Raw genomic sequence first — 21,275 nt, 5'->3', positions numbered from 1 at the left:
GGCCTGGAGTGACCACGCAGGCAGCGTGGTGGGGACCTGGAGGCCCGAGGCCGGGTGGGGACAGGGAGGGAGGCTCCTGCGGCCTGCGAGTCTCGAGGGCAGCGGGAGAGGAGCGGCCCACGAGCAGCGGTGACCCCGGGAAAAGTGGCGCCCCAGGCAGGGCAGCAGGGCCGGGCACGGAGGCCGAGAGCTCCGGGCTGCTGCGCCCACCCGGCCCGGCAGCCACTGTGCGCAGACCCGGCCTGCCGTGGCCGACAGGGCCCGGCTCCACCTGCGGGCGAGGGGCTGAGCGGCCCAGAGCTCGGCGCGGCCCCGGGCGTCGCCAGGGAAACCGGCTCGCGGGCACGAGCAGGGGCGAGGGCGACTCGGCCGCCTGCCCACGAGGGGACGGGACCCGGCCGCGCCCGCAGTGTCAGCGCCGCGCAGGCCGCGCCGCGTGGGCCCAGGGTCCGAGATCGCGGGCCCCGCGGGACCGGGCCGGGCTGCGGGACGCGGAGCGGAGTCCCCGCCAGGGTCACTCGCCCCGCCCGGCCTGGCGCGGGCGCGCGCGGGCGCGCGCGGGCGGAACCAGGAAGCGGCGCTGGCGCGGGGCGGGCGCGCACCCGGCCGAGCGGATCGCGGCCTCGCGGGACCAGGAGCGGCGCGCGGGCCGGGCGGGCCAGGTAGGCGCTGACGGCGGGGGGCGGCGACTCTGGGACCCCGAGGCCGGGCCTCGCCACCGTCCGGGCCGCGGAGGCGCGGGGTCGGGGACCCTGGGGACTGGGGCGGGGGGGCAGTGGGGATCCGGGACCTAGGGATCGGGGAGCCTGGGGGGCAATCGGATCGGGGCCCTAGAGACCGGGGACGGCGCCAGAGGGGCGCGGGGGTCGCGCGGCTGCAGGTGTGCGGTTTCGGCGCTGAACCCCTAGGGGCCGAGGGGGCCCCTGGCACCTTCCCGTCCCAAGGCCCAAGAGTCCCCGCGTCCCCTTGGCATCCCCCACCAAAAAAAGGAGGTGCCGGTGCCCCCCAGGAGAGATGAGCGGGGTGCCTGTGGGATGGGTACCAAAAGCTTCAGCACCAGCGCCTTATAAGGACTCAGACAACAAGCGCCTGTGGTAAGGCTGAGGTTGGGCCCTCAGGACCCGCGGGCCTGGCCTGCACCGTGGCCTGCGATGGAGGGAGTCCTTTATTTCATCTCCTTTTATTTTCCTAGCCGGGGATAAAGAGTACAAAAGTGCCCCAGGGAAGGGGCGTCCTCCGGAATCTGGAGGTGGGCGGCCAGTGCTGGCGCAGACACCTGTAGCCAGCTTGGATGGGGAAGGCTGGGATGAAACCTAGTCCCGCCCCGTGCAGGGAGAGGGACCAGAGGGATCCGGGGAAACCAGGAGGGTCTTAACGGCAAAAATAGATCCCGGTTCCCGTCCCCCAGGATCCTGCCCCGCATGTGTCGAACAGGTCGTGGAGCCTCCAGCCGGAAGGGCCCTGAGAGCCGAGGCCCTGAGACCCCAGCCCTGAGCCCTGTCCCTGGCGGGGGAATCCCCAGCCTTGCGGTGCTGGGTGGGCCAGCGGTGCTTCTCTGCTGCTCAGCTCCGGGCGCCCAGTCCCGGCGCTGCTAGGCCCTGGTGTGCGGTCAGCTGCCCGGCCTCCCGTGGTGCTGTCCCTGGGTGACCATGCCGGGGCGCGCCTCTCCCTGGCTCTGCCATTGTGGGCTTGCTCGCTGAGTTGTTTTCAGCTCCGTGTCTGTGGTTCCTGGGAGAGGGTGCATTTTGTTGTGGATGACTTGGTTCAGAAACAGTGGGGACGTGGGCCAGCGCTGGGCATCTCAGGTGGGTGCCCAGCGACTTCAGGAGGCTTGGTCTTCCTGGCCTTGGCGTGGACGGCGTCTCACGAAGGACACACACATCACACCGAGAGCCTTGAGCGAAGGCGAGGTTGCTGCTTTTAAGGAGAATGTGCGGTGCAGCGGTGACTCCGTGTGTCCCGTTTACCCCAGGTGTCCTCTGTGGAAGATCCCTTCTCCGCGGACGCCGGACACAAACGTTTCAGCACCAGGCTAAGACACAGGGAGGGAATGGAGAGATTTTTGTTTTTTTAAAGCAAAACATCAGGGAAAAAAGCCAGTTGATTTCTATCAGCAGCAGTTTGGCTATTGCGTAACTCAGAGTAAACTCCACAGGGAACCTCTGCACCCCGGCCTGGCACCCCTTGGCACCCCGCTGCTCCCCGGCGCTCCCCTCCGGCTTCCCTCCTTCTGCCCGCAGGCTGTGACCTGGGCCAAGTGTCCTCAGTGTGCTCTGGGCGTGATGCCCGATGCGATGCGTGTGAGAAGTGTGTGCACCGAGGCCTGCAGGGTTGCGACATCAGCGCACTGGCCGCACTTCCTGCGCCCTGAGTCCTCACTTCACCTCTGTTCTCCCCTCTCCCTGACTTTGTTTTTGTTTTATTTACATATGCAAAACCCACACTGAGACTAAGGCGCCCTGGATTGTGGGAGGCCGCTTTTCTGTGTGAAATTTACTGTTAGGGTTCGGATTCTTTTGCGTAGGGCTTGTGTTTGTGAATGTGCTGGCTGGGATCCCTTGGGCTTGTTACCGTGCGCGTACCTGAGCCTTGTGGTCCGCTGGCAAGAAAGATGGGAGGAGCCTGACGTGGACTGGCAGCCTGTCATCCCAGTACTCCAGAGGCTGAGGCAGGAGGGTCACTTCGAGTTCAAGGCCAGACAGGGGTATGAAGTGAGTTCAGGGCCAGCCTGAACTGCACAGCCAGACCCTGTTTCAAAAAAAAAAAAAAAAAGATGTGATAAAGAGGTGAACAGACTGAAGAGCAGAAGGAATCAGAGGAACCCTAACTATTCTAGTCCTCTACGGGGCCCTGGGTATCTTAGAACTGGATATTCTGTTGCCTATGCATTTCTCTCTTCTATGGGAAGATAGAGTATATATTATTATACTATTCCTACAAAATATAGCATAAAACCTTTTTTTTTTTGAGACAGGGTGTCGCCAATGTAGTTCAGACCAGCCTTGAACTCACTATGTAGCCCAGGCTGGCTTGAAACTGTATGCTGGGATAACAGGCATGCACCACCATGTCTGGTATAAAAACCTTTTAAAAAACATTTTTATGAATTTTTAAAAATTAAAAAATTTTTTTTTAGCATTTGAACTCGGGACCTTGGGCTTGCGAGGCAGGCGGTGGCAACACTGAGCTAAATCCCCAGCTCCCTGAAACTTACTCTTTTAAACTACCTGGCACATCCAGGTTCCTGACTTCTTGAATATCCATTTACTGTATAATAAAGTACCACAAGACTTGGACTCTGGAACTTCTGAATAAAAATAATGTTTAAAAGATACCTCTAGGGAGCCGGGGGTTTAGCTCAGTGGTTCTGCCGCCTGCCTTGCAAGCACAAGGTCCTGAGTTCGATCCCCGGTACCAAAAAAAAAAAAACCCCTAAAAGATAGCTCTAAAGTATCACTGTTCCTTCAAGAGGCTCAGGCAGGAGGATCACCTCGAGTTTGAGGCCAGCCTGGGCTACATAGCGAGACCCTGTCTCAAAAAAGCACAAAAAACAAAATAAAGTATGACTGTCCCAAATATGTGTGGTGCTTAAAGGTCTATTTTTTCAATATGGATTTTGTGAGTAAAACTATTTTGGAATCAGAAGTATTTTTTCCCTGGCAGTGTTATAAATCAGCAGTTTTATGCTAATTTCTGAGAACAAGAAAATCAACTCTACCCAATTTCCAACACTCAAACAGTTTCTTGTACATTGAGATTGGAAGCATCACAGTGACAGAAAGGTCTTTAAAGTTGTACCCGCTCTTAATTATAGAGGCCTTGTTTGAAGTAAAATATCGACGATGTCTGCTTTTCTAAGATGGTCTTCTACTGGTAACAAAACAAAGGAAAACAAAAAAACACCTAAGCCCTGGAGCCTGCTCTCCACCACCAAATGAAGGCTGTTTTCCTGGTCAACGAGGGGCGCTCGCTGCAGACCTCAGAGCTTGCTTGCTGGAGTGGGAACTGCTCCGCGGTTTTGGGGTTCAGGTGACGTTTTCTTACTTTGTTAGTTTGGGTCACACCCATGGCTTCCTTGGGAGGTGTCTTGGGGTTTGGTTTCCTTTTTCTTTTAAGGTAATAGTGAGGTGGGGGTGCTTCCTGTTTATATTTTCAAAATTAGGTCCACACGTCCGCCTGCTTGTAGCGTCACATTTTTATTTTAAACATCTGAAGACTGTGAGGTGTCCTGTGGTTTGTCGTCAGCCCGTTGTGCTGCTCGCTTGGCGACACCCACGGGAAAGGCAGGACCTGCTGCAATCCTCTGTGACAGCCCTGGGAGAAAACTGAAGACAAGAACCGCAGCAAGAGATGTACAGTTAGCAGAGGAGCAGGGGCTGCTGTCTCCTCCCAGTACCTGGAAAATGGAGAGCGGAGAGAGAGGGGAGAAACAGAGGACACAGGGGGAGACGGGGAGAGAGACAGACGGAGAGGGAGAGAGCTGAACAGCCTTCGTAGGCCTTCGGCCCCAGCACTCTGTTTTTTGTGGGTGTTTTGGTACCAGGGATCAAACTCAGGACCTTGTGCTTTTGAGGCAGGGAGCAGAACCACCGAGCTAAATCCCCGGCTCCTCAGCACTCTGGAGGAGCTGCCATCGGTGTCCGACACACACGGACCCTCATGTCTAGAGCAGCGACTGCAGCAGGTTTTCTGACTTTACCTAAAAGCCACGCACCTTGTCAGCCAGGAGTTAAGAACAATGAGAAGCCAGGCATGGTGGGCACACCTGCCATCCCAGCGCTTGGGAGGCTGAGCCAGGAGGATTGGAAGATCGTCGTAAGTTTGATGCCAGCCTGGCCCACGTAGTGAGACCCTGTCTCCAACACACATCCACACAAACAAAAAATCCAAGGAGAAGTGTAAGATACTGGAGTGGAATGTTGGAGAAATCACCTTCAGTCTTTTGTTTTGATTTTGAGGCAAGCTCTTGCTATGTAGTTCAGCCTGGCCTCGAACTCACAGCAATCCTCCTGCCTCAGCCCCCGAGTGCTGGATGGCAGGGATGTGGCAGCACCTAGGTGTCACCTTCAGCCTTAAAGCTCCTTCTGGATACTTTTTAAATGCTCGGTCTCCCTTTTCCTTAAGGTGCTGGGCCTCTAACCCGGTCCTTGTGTAACAGCGCTGCACCGAGCCGCTCCCGGCCCCGGCGTACAGCCACTGGTGGGAGCAGATGGCCTCTCCCGGCCACGGACCCACTTTGTCCTAAAAGGGGATGACTCGGGCTGCTGCCGAGCGAGCCAGCCTCCGATGCACGCCCAGTGTCAGGACGTCTCCTTCGTGTGCTCTTGCTGGGGATGCAGCAGAGGTGGCTGCCGAGGGTCTCCCCGCCCCTGCCTTCCACCCTGACCTTCAGGAAGGAAGTTTGTCATTCGTCTCAGACGTGGTATTTGCCCCTTTGAGTTTCTTTCTTTTGTGGGGAGCGGGCTGAGGCAGGGCCTCACTCCATAGCTCAGTCTGGCCTCAAACTCACAGCCGTCCTCCTGGCCCCGGCTCCCGAGGGCTGGATGGCAGGTGTGCACCACCACGCCCTGCTGCCCTTTCAGCTTCCCCAAGAGAATGATTCCCAGGTCCCCGTGTCATGCCCCGAGGGTAGATGAGATGAATGTTTCTCTTTTTCTCCCTGCTTTGGGGCCAGCTTGCAGAACCTGCTGGGATGCTGGCTCTCCGCTTCTCCGCTTCTCCGCTTCTCTGCTTCTCCGCTTCTCCGCTTCTCCGCTTCTCCTGTCCTCTCCTCGAAGCCCTGCTGGGCCCGCAGCGCTGGGTTCTGCAGGGCTGGGACTGACTCATTTTTAAAATTTTACTAAGATGGAGAGCCTGGTTTGAGATCAGTAATGAGATTCTCAGAAAATGAAAACTTTCCTTTCTGACTAGTTAGAGGGAGGCTGGGGACAGGGAGGGGAAATACATCGCTGAGCCAGGCGCAGTTGTTATTTGTCGGGATTAACCTGGTGACTAATATTTTCATCCGGCGAGTACGTGTGAATTTGCCTTGCTCTTCAACAAGAGCAGGACAAACCCAAGTGTTTCCCAGTCCTACCCCTAATCCCCATAGGGGATTTCTTCAAATGTAGGAAACCAAGCCAAAGTTACCAGCATTAGCCACAACCATGATTTGCCTTAAAATAATTATCTGCCAGTAGGGCTCAGCCAGGCCTCAGCTGGATAGAAGAAACACTCATTACCCGTGTGGTCATTATTGTGCCGCCTGGAAAGAGGTGAATGGGAATTTTTTTTTTAGACAGGGTCTCATTGTGTAGCCCAGGCTGGCCTCGAATTTGAGGCAATCCTCCTGCCTCAGCTTCCCGAGTGCTGGGATGCCAGGCCCACGTCAGCATACCCAGTCAGAAAAATTAATTTTAAAAATTGTGTCCATACCCAGAGTTTGAGAAAGTGTCCCATGACCTTACAGCATAAAAATCACTCAAGTAGCGCCTGCCACTGCCTATCCCCTTGCTGTGCGCTGTGGAGTCATTCCCTGGCTTGGCCGTGTCTCATGGTCCCTGAGGAGCCTTTTTATCCCCAGTGAAGATGAAGAAATGGCCCCAGAGAAGCTACGTAACTTGTCCAAGGTCACGGTGCCCGTCACTGCTCGTCATGCAGGCTGGATCCAAACCAGGCAGAGCAGATCCCTGGGCTGCATCCGTAAGCACTGCAGCCAGGGGACAGCCATGTCTTTGCTTAAAGACCCTTGACTAGGCTCACTATGTAGCCCAGGCTGGCCTCGAACTCACAGAGATCCTCTTGCCTCAGCCTCCTGAGTGCTAGGCTGACCAGCCTGCACGACCACACCCGCCCATCTATACTGAGAATTGAAGTGTCCAGTGCCTTTTTTTTCAACTTGATTTTGAAGGGATTTATGGTCCTATTCTGGTTCCATTGAAGCTTTTTAGAGGACTTTTAAATTCTGATTTCTGAAATATAGAGATTTACCAATTTTACTCTATTTTTTAAGGCAACTGAACAAAGTGCTGTGTTCAGAGCTACCCAGTTCAGAAGTGTGTTTCTTTTTGCGTTTTTTTTTTTTTTTTTTTTTGGTACCGGGGATCAAACTCGGGTCTTTGTGCTTGCGCAGCAGGCGGTGAGACCACTGAGCTAAATCCCCAGCCCAGAAATGTGTTTCTTAAGGCCAGGCGTGGAGACACACGCCTGTCATCCCAGCACTCAGGAGGCTGAGGCAGGAGGATCACCGTGAGTTTGAGGCCCACCTGGGCTACACAGTGAGACCCTGTCTGAAAAGAAAAACAACCAGCATTCCTTTTCCCATTTGATAATTATTTTCTCTCAGCACCTCTCCTGGGGGTGGGGTAGATTGTTAAATTAAATCTTGGAGACAGAATTCACACCCTGAAGTGTAGCGATTTGAATTTGGGAGCTCAAGTCACGGGCAAGACAATGTTATGCCTTGTGCCCTGACCGGAGTGGGGAGTGTCAGGGTCCAGCGTGGACACATTGTCACCTTTGCCCAGGGCCGAACTTCTCTGACTGTTGACAGAAGTGGCAGCGTCAGTGGAAACAGTGAGAATTTCCTTTGGTGTCGCGTCTCAGAGCCACTCAGCCAGAGCTGTTTTCTGGTGGCTTTTCTTTTCTTTTTTTTCTCTCTTATGTCTGGTGAATTTTAAAGCCTTCTGTGGGGGTTTTCCAGGCTTCAAGGTGAGGGTGAATCAAAAAGTTTGTAAAAATTCTTTGGGTTGTCGAAAATGCAAAGCCTGTAGCTGGAGGCAAATCTGTTTTTCTAAGAGTAGGATTTTAAACTCCAGCCCGGGCCAGATGTGGTCAGTGAGCTCTGCTTACAAATGTCACGGACACGGGGAGAAGCAGAAATCGCTGAGCACTGAATCTGTAAAAGTACTAACTACTGGAATTGATTAGCCTTGTTACAGAGCTCCAAGGAGACAGAATGTTCTCTCAGAAATAATTTTATTTTTGTTTAATATTTCTAGAAATCTTTTGGTCACTTTGTTTTATTTTGGTTTGGTTTAGTTTTTTTGACACAGGTCTGACTCACCATGGAGTCCAAGCTGGCCCTGAACTCACTATGTAGCCCGGCCTGGCCTGGAACTCGTGGCGATCCTCCTGCCTCAGCCTCCTGAGTGCCAGGGCTGACAGGTATACGCCACCTCTCCAGGCTCTTTTGGTCATTTTGTTAGGTTTGTAGTAAACTAGGAATCTACAGCTTTTTCCAGCGTGACAGTTCACTTGGTGGATTTCCGTGTGGAGTAGGCTTTGTTTCTGGTCAAAGGTGAGGGAGGATGATGGGGAGATTCAGACTTGGAGGTCTCACCCCAAAGGCGTGGTGGCTTCCCAGGCAGGTCCGGGAGGCTAATGGCCTCTCTCTCTCCCCTCTTCTCTGGTTAGCGTGTCAGTTACATAACTGTCTTTGGGAGCTCGGAATGACGTTACCTCCCAGAGATGAGCTTCTCTCACAGCAAGTTCAACGATCAGTGAAAATGTTACGTGGATCAGAATTGGCTGCCGCCTAACTGCTGAAGGCATCAAAACAAAGTAGAAAATCGTTGGCCTCTGGAGGATGGGGCTGGAATTCACATGCCCGGGCAGTGATCATGAGTTTTGCAAGACCACAACAGAGCAGAATTTTATTCTTATTTATTTATTTTTTGGGGGTTTTTTTTGGTTTGGTACTGGGGATCGAACTCAGGTCCTTGTGCTTGTGAGACAGGAGGCAGAACCACTGAGCTAAATTCCTAGCCCTATTTTTGAGTTTTTTGAGACAGAGTCTTGCTATGTAGCCCAGGCTGGCCTCAAACTCGAGGCAACCCTCCTGCCTCAGCCTCCCGATTGCCGGGATTACAGGTGTGGACCACCACGCCTGGCTCAAGACCACAGAATTTTAAAAGGGTGGGTGTACTAGCAGAGTAACCCTTCTACCCCAAGCATGGATTGTCAGTGTTGCCCTAAAAGTGCAACAGCCTCAAATGCAGGGTTCTGATGCTTGTATTACCCAAGCATGAAGAGGTCTAGTTTGGACAGAACTTAACATGATGTTCCAGTTCCACCGGTGAACTGACAAAAGTAGCTTTTATGAATAACTCATAAAAGAAAACATTGATGTGTGCAAACACAGAAATATTAAACACGTTTGCCCCAAATGCCAGAACCCAAAGGTAAATGACAAAATAAGAAAAAATTTGTTATCATGTTTGGTAAAGGATTATCCACTGTACTCTGTTTCATTTATTTATTTATTTATTTTTTGAGACAAGGTACGTGGGTAGTCCAGGCTGGCCTTGAACTCATTATGTAGTCCAGGCTGACCTCAAACTTGAGTGATCCTCCTGCCTTAGGCTCCTGAGTGCTGGGATCAGAAGTGTGTGTGCCACTGCACCCGGCAATATTTTCATATGCATATATATACATATAATTTATGTAGATAAAGAGGGTTCTTAGGGTAAGAAAATGAACAAAAGAAGAAAAAAAATGGCCAATAATATATAAAATAATGTTCGACTGCACTAGAAATCAAAAAATAAAAACAATGACATAGCCAGGCACAGTAGCTCATGACTATACCACCAGCCACTGTGGAGGCTGAGGCAGGGGGCTTGCAAGTTCAAGGCCAGCCTGGGTACTTTAAGGAGACACTGTCTCAAAATAAAAATTTAAAGAGGTCTGGAGTTGTAACTCAGTGATAGTACTGGCCTAGCATGCAAAGGGGCCTGGGTTCAGTCCCCCCTGAAAATCAGGAAAAAAGCTATTTAAATGACTTATTTATTGGTTTGCCTTAGCATGTAAAGGCTGCTCTTTTTGTTTGCAGTTAGTGGGGTTTTCCCCCAGTAGTGGGAACCAAACACAGGTCTTTCCCACTGAGCTACATCCCCCAGCCCTTTAAAAACTTTTTTTTTTTAAAAAGCATGATCTCACTTAAATCATTAAGTTCCCCAAATTTAGCTCAAACTTGCTGTACCCCTCCCTCAGCCTCCTCAGCAGCTGGTATTACAGGTGTGTGCCACTGTGCCCTGCTGGTTTTTTTCAAGTTTTGGAAAAAGAAATGGATGTAATTTATTTTAGCTTCTTGTCATCCTACACATTGTATTAGTTCAGTACACATGGTGCCTTGGCTCTTGAGCTACTTTCTCTTTCGTGATGAGACCTAGGAAAGCCACTGGCTTTGAAGCTCTCTTTTTTCACCATTGTGTTAGTCACACAGAAGGGCTTCCCTAAACGCTGGCCATGGACTGCACTTGGGAGCGGCCGGTGCCGGAGCCCAGCCGGAGTCTTCCCTGCCCTGGGTCCTCTCCTCCCGAGACTTGTGTTCTCCCTGAATTAAATTTACATTAAATCACTTCCTTGTACCCAGAACTAGGGCTTCCAAGCACTGTGACGTGTGAAGGAGTTCGCAGAAAATGAATAAAAATTAATTCCAAATTGATGTTTTAGGAGACTTTCGGAGCACGGCTGTTTAGGTCTTCCTGCTGTGGAACAAATAAAATTACAACTTTAAGAAATAGTTTTGAGCCCAGCAGATCTATTTATCCCTTGCAAAGTTTAATTAATTAAAAGTCTGCCTTGGGCCGAGGGATTTAGCTCAGTGGTTCCGAAGCCTGCCTTGCAAGCAGGAAGTCCTGAGTTCGATCCCTGGTACCAAAAAAATATTCTGGGCTGTGGGTTCTCATATAGCAGCATTTCCTTCCTTCCTTCCTTTCTTTCTTTCTTTCTTTTTTTTTGGTACTGGGGATCGAACTCACTCGGGACCTTCTGCTTGCCAGGCAGGTGGTGGAACCACTGAGCTAAATCCCTAGCCCTAGTAGCATTTTCTATAATAGAATTTTTATTTGAAGCCAGATTGTAGAATTCCAAAGCATGGAAGGAATCATATTAGTACATAACTCTTAGTGCTTTTAAAACCTAAATCCATAAATAATTAAATATGTGAAGATAAATAAGTAATATTCTATATTAGAGATAAAACTAAATGTGTTGCTCAGTATGCTATATCAATAAATTCTTTTGTTGGTGTTTTGGTTATGTTCTGTTTATTTATTTATTTATTTTTTGGTACCGGGGATCAAAGTCGGGTCCTTGTGCTTGCGCAGCAGGCGGCGAAACCACTGAGCTAAATCCCCGGCCATAATTTATTTATTTATTTATTTATTTATTTATTTTTGGTACCGAGGATCAAACTCGGGTCCTTGCACGTGCACAGCAGGTGGCGAAACCACTGAGCTAAATCCCCGGCTGTTCTGCTTCTTATCTTATAACGTCTGCCTCCTGAGACTACGATAATCTCATTTAATTCAAAATTATGTTCTCCATTGGTTTTATTTTTGTTACTCGATTGATTTTTGAGACAGGGTCTTGCTCTGTAGCCCAGAACTCCTGGTAATCCTCCTGCCTCAGCCTCTGGAGTGCTGGCATGACAGGTGTGCAGCACCATGACTGACACTCAAATATGCTTCTTAAGGTGAACTGAGGCAACAGCCTGACCTACAAAACTAAAAATCCCAGTCCGTCTTAACGTTCGGAGATTAGCAGAACTTTCAGAACACTGATGGTAGACAGTTGACTCTCTTCCCAGTAAAATATACGTCACACACAAAGACTTTAGTACACTTGAAAGAGCTCAGGGACTCGGGCTAAGACTCTGACATGGGACCAGGCCTGCTGGCGCACACCTGTAGTCCCAGCCCTCAGGAGACTGAGGCAGGAGGATCGCTGAGAGTTTGAGCCCAGTGTGGGTCCATGGTGAGTTCAAGGCGAGGCTGAAGTACAGAGTGAGGCCCTGTCTCAAAATAACAACAACAACAAAGTAAACAAACAAAAACCCTTACATAAACATAAGAGGTCGGTGAGCAGCAGGGCGGGGCCGGGGAATGCAGGGGAGATGATAAGGAGCCGAGAAGGATCCGGTGACCTTCGCTGGCCATTTGGGGGCCAGGAGGGGTTCATGTCCCTGGAGAACCCATGAGTATCAGCATCCCCCCGATATTTGCAAGGCCCAACCAGGCTTACAGTTCATTAGCAATCGATAGGTTATAGGATTACTTTATCGTAATTAATAGATTTTTCAACATTCGTCACTTTCATAAACAGCAGAAGGGTGCAGCATTTTATATTTATATTTATTTATTTATTTGGTTCCGGGGATCAAACTCAGGAGCCTGTGCTTGCCAGGCAGATGCAGTGCCACTGAGCTTCATCCCCGGCCCTGGGCGCAGCGCTTTAGGCTGGGTGGCCTCACATCCTCCTGGGACTGGCTCCCTTCTGCCAGTGACAAGAGTCCTGCTGAGCCTCCCGCGGCCATGCTGGGCAGGTCTGTAGTGGGCTCCCTGCCCACCCCCCGGGGCAGCCGTTTGCATCACTGACTTTTGTTTTTTGTTTTGATTTTTTGACACAGGGTCTTACTATGTACCCCAGGCTGGCCTCAAACTCTCAGTGATCCTCCTGCCTCAGCCTCCCAAGTGCTGGGGTGACAGGCGTGTGCCACTTCTGTCACACATTAAGTCCTCATCCATTCAGACCTACTTTTTGTCTACTGTATCCGCCAATGAGTGTGTCTCTGGAGAGACCATATTATTTTAATTATTAGACTTTTTTTGATCATTAATTTTTTTAGAAAATAAGTCAGAAGTGGTAGGGTCACATGGATTTCCTTTCTGATATCCATTAGTTCGGATTTTTAAGGAGACCCAAAATGAGTTTCCTATTCTTTGAACAGATGGCCAATCCTCACCACTTGTCCCATTAAAGAACCATCAGATTTAGTCTTCTTAAATCTGTCTTGCTAGACAGATTATATAACAGAGTAGTAATTTATTGTAGTTCTTTTTTTTTTTTTTTTTTTTGGGTACCTGGGATTGAACTCCGGACCTTGCGCTTGCAAGGCAGGCAGCAGAACCACTGAGCTAAATCCCCGGCCCAACAGAATAGTAATTTAAAAAGTACTCAGTACAATTTTAGCCCAGATACTATAATCATATTCAGACATTGCTGTAAGTATGATAAGACCTGCAAAGACTTGCTTCCAACCTTTTCTTCGAAGCAAAGCACAGACAAAAAAATTAAATGTTAACAATGTACATGAACAAGAAGACTGTGGCAGTTGTTGTACAGGAAATGTAAAATATTGGTGTTATGGAGCAGCACTGTGTAAGTGTAATGTGACCCTCAAGTGTCTGTTTGTTTGTTTGAGACAGGATCTCACTGTGTAGCCCAGGCTGGCCTCGAACTCAAGGCGATCCTTCTGCCTCAGCCTCCCAGAGTGCTGTGAGTGCATGCGTGCACAATGGCATGGCTGGTGGTGGCCACCGTGGACAGCGCAGCTGGGTCCCCTCCCTGCACACCGGGGTCTCCTTCACCCAAGGCCCAGTGCGGTCCAGAGAGAATTAATGGAAAATAGCAGCAGTGAGTGTCATACATGCCCTGAGGCATGTGGTGTCCGGAGCCCCGAGGTGCCCTGGGCTGGCGTCCTCGCCTGGGTCAGGGTGTCTGAACCCCTCCCAGCCACAGTGTCACCTCAGCTTCCAGCGTCATGTGACAAGCCCATGCGAGTGCCCCGCAGAGCCAGGCGCGGGCAAAAACAGTGCTGGAACAGGGGTGGGAGCGCTCTGGGGTTGGTCTTTTTTTCTGAGACAGAAAAAGACAGTCTGTAGCCCATGCTGGCCTCGAGCTCGAAGAGATCCTCCTGTCTCAACCTCCTGAGTGCTGGGATTGCAGGTGTGTGCTACTGCACCGGGCTTGCAAGTGGTGTTTTGCTTTGGTAGAAAAGAATCCTACTTGGCTTTTGCACTTAGCTACTGGTTGTCTTTACGAGACACAAAAGTTGATGCTTGAAATTTGAGATCTAGTCATGGACACAATTTCTCCTCTCAAAAGAGATTTCCAGGGCCAGGGATTTAGCTCAGTGGTTCTGCCGCCTGCCTTGCAAGCGCAAGGTCCAGAGTTTGATCCCTGGTACTAAAAAAAGAGAGAGATTTTCAGGTGGGCGTGGTAGCACAAGCCTGTCCTGCCAGCACTCAGGGGGCTGAGGCAGGAGCATCTCTGTGCGTTCAAGGCCAGCCTGGGCTACATGGCGAGCCTCTATCTCAAAGAATCTACATAAATGAAAAAAAAATTATTCTGTTGCTTTCATGAAAGTGCATTGTGTTGAACCCAGAAGCAGGCAGTCATTTTCTAGAATTTCTTGATGTTTTTGTTACACCCAGATCTTTGCCGAGGAGCTCGTGCTGTGCTGGTAGAGTCTGACCTATGTTTCCTTCTGTGGGAAAGGAAAGGAACCGAACTGCTTCGGGCTGGGGTGGCTGCCACTGTGGACAGGAACTTGGGCGCCCTTGTGAATTTTTAACTCTGTGCTCTGTATTTTTAGTGCCTCGGACAGATTGACTGCAGAACATCTCTGGTTTTTGTTTTGTTTTGTTTTGTTTTGTTTTTTGTACCAGGGGTCGAACTCAGGACCTTGTGCTTGCGAGGCAGGTAGGAGAACCACTGAGCTGAATCCCTGGGCCTTTATTTTTATTTTTACTTTTTGAGACGGGGTCTCACTATGCATCCCAGGCTGGCCTCCAACTTTCAGTGATTCTCCCACCTCAGCCGCCCAAGTGCTGGGATTGTAGGCGTGCACCACAAGGCCCAGCCCTATTTTAACCATTTTTTGGAGTGCATTTCAGAGGCACCAAGCACACTCCTGCGGTCTCAAAGCAAAGAGCTCTGTCCCTTAAGGAGCGGCTCTGCCGGCCCCCACGTCTCCTAGCAACCGCCCCCACGTCTCCTAGCAACCGCCCCCAGGCTTGCCCACTGCCCTTCTGCATCCCTTTGTCCTTCTCACAATACTGGGCGCCCCTGGCCTGGAGCTCTGCTTCTTCTTCCCCTGATTGCTCAGGCTTGGCTTTGTGTGAGGCCTCAGCCACCGGGCTTGCCGATTATTCCTGTGACCCGACCTGCTCTGCTCTGCATTGTTCTCCTCAGCCAACTGGAAAATCCCCTGCCTGGCGGCTCTTGTTTACCCCAGGACATTAGACAGACACCCGTGGCGTCCAGCGTCAGCCTCCACCCAAGGCTTCATTAAGAAGTGATTCACACACATGTGGTCCATTTCTTTCTTTTTTTTTATTGTTTTTTTGGCGTTGTGTAGCCCAGGTTGGCCTTGAACCCATGGCAACCCTCCTGCCTCAGCCTCCCAAGTCCGAGGATCACAGATGTGCGCTGCCACGTCCAGCAGCCTTTCTCTTTCCTGACCCCATCACATCTCCCTCCCTTTCTTTGTCCTCCCCTTCCTTAGTTGTCTTTTTCCTTCTCCCTTTCCCAAGTCCTTGGTACAGACACAGCCCGACTGCTGTAATCACCGCTTTGCAGCAGAGACAGAGACGCAGGGACTGAGAGGAAGGCCGAGGTCGCTGGGATTGTTTCTAAGGCCCAAACACAGCTTGCTGAGCAAAAAGATGAACATAGTGACCTGATTGGTAAAAAAGAAGAGAGGGGAGAGCCCTGAGGACTGTCTGGAAAGTAACCAGTGGAATTGGGCTTTCACACGGGCTCTGGGGCTCCGGTTCCTCCCCAGGAGGCTGAAGCTGGAGTCAGGGTGGGGTTTGCTGTCCCCTGGTTCGCTCTTCCGACCCGCTCGTTCCCTCCAGGCGGATCCCTCTGGCGTCCCCTGGAGGTCAACAGTCGAATCAATCCATGGCCAGGCGTGCTGGGGCGCAGCTGCCATCTCGGCACTCAGGAGGCTGAGGCAGGAGGGTCGCTGGAAGTTGGAGGCCAGCCTGGGTCCCCCCACGGTGTCCCCATGGCTCTCACTGGCGCCCTGGGTAGTGATGGCTTCGGAGCGAGCCCCTGGCACCAAGCAGGTGACGCCAGGTTTCCCGCACCGGGTTCGCCCGCTCCATGGACCCCAGCGTGAAGAGCGCCTGTCATCCGGCTCGGCTGTCACTGCAGCTGGTCTCTCACTGGCCGTTTGTCCCCAGGGTGAAGAATCTTCTGGCGCTGGCAGCACTGTGCGTCCATCCATATTCAGCCTCTTTCTCTTTTCTTCTTCGGTTTTTTGAGGCAGGCACTGGCTATGTAGCCCAGGCTGGCCTCACACTCGCGATGATCTTCCTGCCTCAGCCTCCCAGAGTGCTGGGATCGCAGGTGTGGTCCACCCCCCCCCCCCCAGCCACTCAGCCTCTTTCTTCTTGTTTTTCTGGTACTGGGGATCAAACCCGGGGCCTTGTGCTCCCGGGGCAGGTGGTGGCACTGAGCTAAATCCCCGGCCTGCCCTTTCTTCTCAAGACATCATTGAAAGCAGCAGCGAGTTTGCCCGGAGAAGCAGCCCTGTGTGGAATCCCAGCTGGTCTGGGCGTCACCACAGTCACACAACTCCCGTCTGAGGCTGCCATTGCGGTGTCCCTGGGCCCCACAGCTCGGGCCTGATTACCTGGACCCGAACAGCAATGACTCCGCCTCTGCCGGGGCTTCTACAGTGAGGCTGATGGGATTCGCACTAATGACCTCTGCACAGGAAATCACAGACTGACCATCCTTTCCCTGAGTTAGGCTCTTTGTGCAGAGCACAGCTTTCCTGAGTTGCGGCGGACACCCATTACTGCACACCGGCCCTGCCCAGCTGTGCCAGAAGTGAGGCCGCAGAGCCGCGCTTCCGCCCAGGATAGCTCCCTCTGTCGGCTGGGGGCCGGTGATTCAGATGCCTTTGCGTCTTCAGCTCAGGGCACGAGGCGAGGCGCATTCTGATTCTACAGAGGCAAAGCACCAAATCTTTTAAAGATTGGACCAAGCCGGGCGTGGTGGCACAGGCCTGTAAGCCCAGCACTGGAGGCTGAGGCAGGAGGATTGCCACCAATTCGAGGCCAGCCTGGACTACCTGTGCCAAAAATTAAAAAAAAAAAAAAAAAAAAAAAAAAGATACAAACACTGCATGGATTCCACCTCTAGCTAAGGTGTGAGAGGTTGTCCAAAGCACCTTTCTTTCCTAGGTGTTCTTGTGCCAAATTTCCTAGTAACAGGTTGTTACACTGCTGAACTCACAAGTCACTTTCCACCCTGAAGTTTGGTAAGCTTGGACCCTTAGCACTCAGTATTTAAAGAGTACTGGGCACAGTAGCACAGTAATTGCTACATTATTTCATGTTAGCATTTATTAATTATGGCAAGGTTTGTTTCTTTTGGTACCGGGGATCAAACTCGGGACCTTGCACTTGCCAGGCAGGCGCGGTGCCCTTGAGCTACATCCGGCCCTGTTTGTTTGCTTTTGAGACAGGGTCTCGCTATGCAGTTCAGCCTGGCCTTGAACTATATAGCCCAGGGTGGCCTCAAGCTCATTCCGATCCTCCTGCCTTAGCCTCCCAAGTGCTGGGATCACAGGGGGGCTCCCCCATGCCTGGCTACCGTGCTTGTTTTTCATTGTATTAATGACACTGTCTCTGTGTGAGAAATGTTTTCTTCTGTCAAAGGATCTGTGATAAACACTGGTGATGAACAATCATACAGCTAGTGGAAACCAGCTCGGGAATTTGGGGACACATGTGACGAGCCTGCGCTTCATAGGGACATCACATTGCTCATCTGACCTCGAGTGGTCAGGGCCGAGGTTCTGGCCTTACTGGAAAGTCTCCCGCCCCAGCTCGCTTTTCGTTACTTGCCACCCACTGCCTTCAGCACCTAAAGCTGACTTGGAATTGATTTGGGAGACAGGCGAAGGCACGCCTGGCTCCCCTCTTCCGGCTGAGCGTTTGCCAGGTCTGGGAGCCCTTCCCTTTTTCCCCTTGTGTGTTGTTTTGTTTTAAGACAAAGCCTCTGGGCAGCCAATTTGGGGCCCCTCCTGTCTTCCCCACTCCTGTTCGCCAATAAAGTTTCCGGCTTTTAACCTAAAAAAAAAAAAAAAAAAGACAGAGCCTCGCCGTGTAGCCCAGGCTGGCCTTGACCTGATGGCGATCCTCCTGCCTCAGTCTCCCGAGGGCTGGGGTTACAGGTCCTGGGTATCTCTTGTCACTGTGGTGACTCTTGCTGCCACCGCTGGAGTTGGCTTCTCTCTCCCAGCTCCTCTGGGTGCTGCTCCAGCGTAGGCCCGAGGTGAAGTGGAATTCAGCCCACATGATAAACTCAGGAGCTCTTCCTCGAACTCTTAAGCCTTCATCTGGGTGTCCTCACTCTGGGCATGGAGGGCACACCTGTAATCCCAGGCTCTGGGAGGCTGAGGCAGGAGGAGCACAAGTTGAAGCCCACCCAGCCTGGGCAATTCAGCAACTTAGCAAGCTCCTGTCTCAGATTTTTTTTAAAGTTTGGAAAGGGCTGAGGATGTAGCTCAGTACAAAGGCCCCGCGCTCAACCCCCAGTACAAAAAAAACCACCCAAAACAAAACCCTCCCCATCATCAAAGCTCGACGTTTCAGAGCCGGAGCTCGCGCACAGAAAGCCTGGTGTTTCTGTGGCCGCCACAGCCAGAGCGGAGCTGCGCCTGCGACCCTCTCCCGCTCCCGCGCCCGCCGGAACTGTTCCGCCGACGCCGACAGCGGCAGGGGCTCCGGGCGCTTTCCGCCGAAGGCTGAACGCGCTTTCTGCCCCTGGCTCGCTGGAGAACCAACAGCTCCTGCTGTGAAGGTGGGCCGAGTCTCCGATGCAGTTCCTAGCTGTTCAGCCCCCCCCCCCGAACGTTTGCAGTCCGGTGTGTCCGTGTTCTGTCCACTTTCCCTTAAGGAACTGCATAGCCATTGTATGTTTGCTTCTTTTCTTTTCAGTACCAGGGATCGAACTCGGGTCCTTGGGCTTGCGAGGCAGTCGGCGGCACCACTGAGCTAAATCCCGGCCCTCTTTTTCTTTTTCGAGACAGGCTCTCGCCATGTAGCCCAGGCTGGCCTCAAACTCCCACTGATCCTCCCGCCTCAGCCTCCTGCGTGCTGCTGGCTCTGAGTGTTCGCTTGTAGGGTGCCAGGGGTGAGCCCGCGGCTCCCTCACACGTGGGCGACTGTTTCGACTTTAGCTTCAGCAGAGCAAAGCTGAACACTGATCTGTGTGTCCGTGGCCCAGACCTTCTGCGAGGTGACGTTTGCGGTCCCCAAGCCCCCTGGTCTTCAGGTGGGGACGCCCCGCCCCGGAACGCTGCGGGCTGCACCCCGCGTGGGCTCTCCGGCCCTAGGCGGGTCCCCGGCCCCTCCGCGTTCCCGGCGCGCGCGCTCTCGGGGCGGGGCTGGCGGGGGCGCGAGGCGGGGGCGATGCAGGCAGCTGACCTTCGGGAAGAGCTCGCCGCCGGCTTCCTGTAACAGCCGCCGCCGCCGCTCCGGGAACAGGCGCTTTGTTTCAGCAAAAGAACCCGGGGCATTGCACAGCCCCAGTTTAAAGGGGGAGGGAACGTGCACGCTGATTTCGTGCCCAGTTTTGTTTTTGAGACAGGACCTCACTATGTGGTTCAGGCTGGCCTTGAACTCGCGGCGATCCTCCTGCCTCAGCCTCCGGAGTGCTGGGATGACAGGCGTGCGCCATCGCACTTGGGCCTTTGTGTACAGCTTTTAATTCATCTTCACACTAAATGTCTTGATGACAGTATTGCTTCCTACACAGAGATAACCCTACTTCCTGGCAATTTTCCTTGCCGTTTTCTAAGACAAGAGGACTCCCGGAAATGCCTTCTATTTGAGTTCGGAATCAGCTTCTCAGTGTGCGGCTCCTCAGCCACCTTGGGTCAGCTGTGGTCCAGCTCCATAGCAGGGTGTCCTCAGGGGAGCAGACAGGGAACTAGCTGAAAAGCCGTTTTTCTCTTAAAAGAGAAGACTGTTTATTTGTTCATTTATATATTTAGGTTTTTTTGAGAGCGGGCTCTCTATGTAGCCCAGGCTGGCCTCAAACTCGAAGCAAGCCTCCTGCCTCAGCCTCCAGAGTGCTGGGATGATATGGATGGGCCACCACACCTGGCTAAAGAGGAGATTTTAGTTTTCCTTTTTCTCTTGGGGTCCTGGGACCTGTGTGTGCTAGGCAGGTGCTCTACCACTGACCTATACCCCCATCCTCCTTTTTATTTTAATTTGAGACAGGGCCTCACTAAGTTACCCCAGCTGGCCTTGAACTCACCATCCTCCTGCCTCAGCCTCCTGGGAATACAGTCATGTGCCACCACTGCTGGCTTAGTCTTCTGTTATTTTAACCAAAATGTATTTAGCTTCCTTTTGCACATTTTTGTTTTTGTGTTTGAGACAGGGACTCGCTTTGTAGCCCAGGTTGCCCTCGAACTCTCAGAGATCCTCCTGGCTCATCCTCCTGAGGGCTGGAATTAATCTGTCCGTAAGAAGAAAGGTGCAGATGCCATATTGGTCTGCACTGAGGGTGGCTTGCTTTGCCAGTGTGCTATTGTTATTCTCTTTCCTAGACTCCTGCCAATGACGGAGACTGATGCTCATTTGATCACGGGGGACAGGGGGCATCTCAGGCTTTCTTACTGAGGCTGTCCAAAGTGGCCTGTCCAGCCTCCCAAGGGGAGCACCAGCTTTGGGCTTTGGAGCTTTGTGCAAAATAAGTAGACACCAGCCAGTCATGGTACCACACACCTGTGATCCCAGCACTCAGTAGGCTGAGGCAGGACGTTTGCCTTGAGTTCGAGGCCAGCCTGGGCCACAGAGCCAGACCCTGTTGAAAATAAAACCAAAACCAAACCAAACCAAAAAGCTTTGATTCATGCAGTAGTGTTAATTGCCTATGATGATTAATTTTGCATTTTGTTTTATTTTGGAGTGTGGTGCTAGGAATCGAAAGCACACCCAGCCACTGAGGTGCATCCCGGCCCTCAGGCTTTAATGCTTTAAACAAAATTTAGCAAATCAAAGAACTGTACAAAAAATGCACCAAAGCTCCTTCACCTAAATGTAATGGTGCTGTTTATCCTTCTTGTGGCCTTTCCATATTTGTCTTCAACCCACATGCTGTACACTCTTTTCATTTAACTTTCTTTTTTGGTATTGGGGATTTAACCCAAGGCCTGGGGCATGCTGGGCAAGCGCTGTACACTGAGCTGCTGTTTTATTTTATTCTGAGACAGGGTCCCGCTAAGTCGCCCAGGCTGGGCTGGAACTTGCGCTCCTCCTTCCTCAGCCGGCGAGGGGAGCAGTGGGGGTGGCAGCCTTCATCCGCCACCCTTACCTTTTTCTTACTCTTTCAGCGGATGTGTCTACCTGGTGTTTCCATCTCAACAGAGCCTTTAGATTTCGTTTATGTGGCTACCCTTACCCATCCGGGCAAAGTCATAGCTGAACCGGGCTGCCGGCGCATGCGCCTTAGGCCGAGCTCTGGGGTCCCAGGTCCCC

At 52.1% G+C, this 21,275-nt stretch overlaps 1 protein-coding gene across 2 annotated transcripts in view; it reads left to right on the top strand.

The window, feature by feature from the left end:
- Window positions 1-568: 568 nt before the first annotated feature.
- Stat5b (signal transducer and activator of transcription 5B) overlaps window positions 569-21,275 on the top strand; it is a 44,721-nt gene continuing 24,014 nt past the window's right edge. For both annotated transcript variants that reach the window (XR_002387589.2, XM_004859342.4), the window contains exon 1: window positions 569-662. The gene's annotated coding sequence lies outside the window, so the exon portion shown is untranslated. The remainder of the gene's footprint in view (window positions 663-21,275) is intronic.

Source organism: Heterocephalus glaber, unplaced genomic scaffold (genome assembly GCF_053883595.1).
Source record: "Heterocephalus glaber isolate CG9 unplaced genomic scaffold, H.glaber_assembly_v1.0 deba00001773, whole genome shotgun sequence".
NCBI classification, from domain to species: domain Eukaryota; kingdom Metazoa; phylum Chordata; class Mammalia; order Rodentia; family Bathyergidae; genus Heterocephalus; species Heterocephalus glaber.
This window is presented reverse-complemented; position numbering and strand designations above follow the sequence as displayed.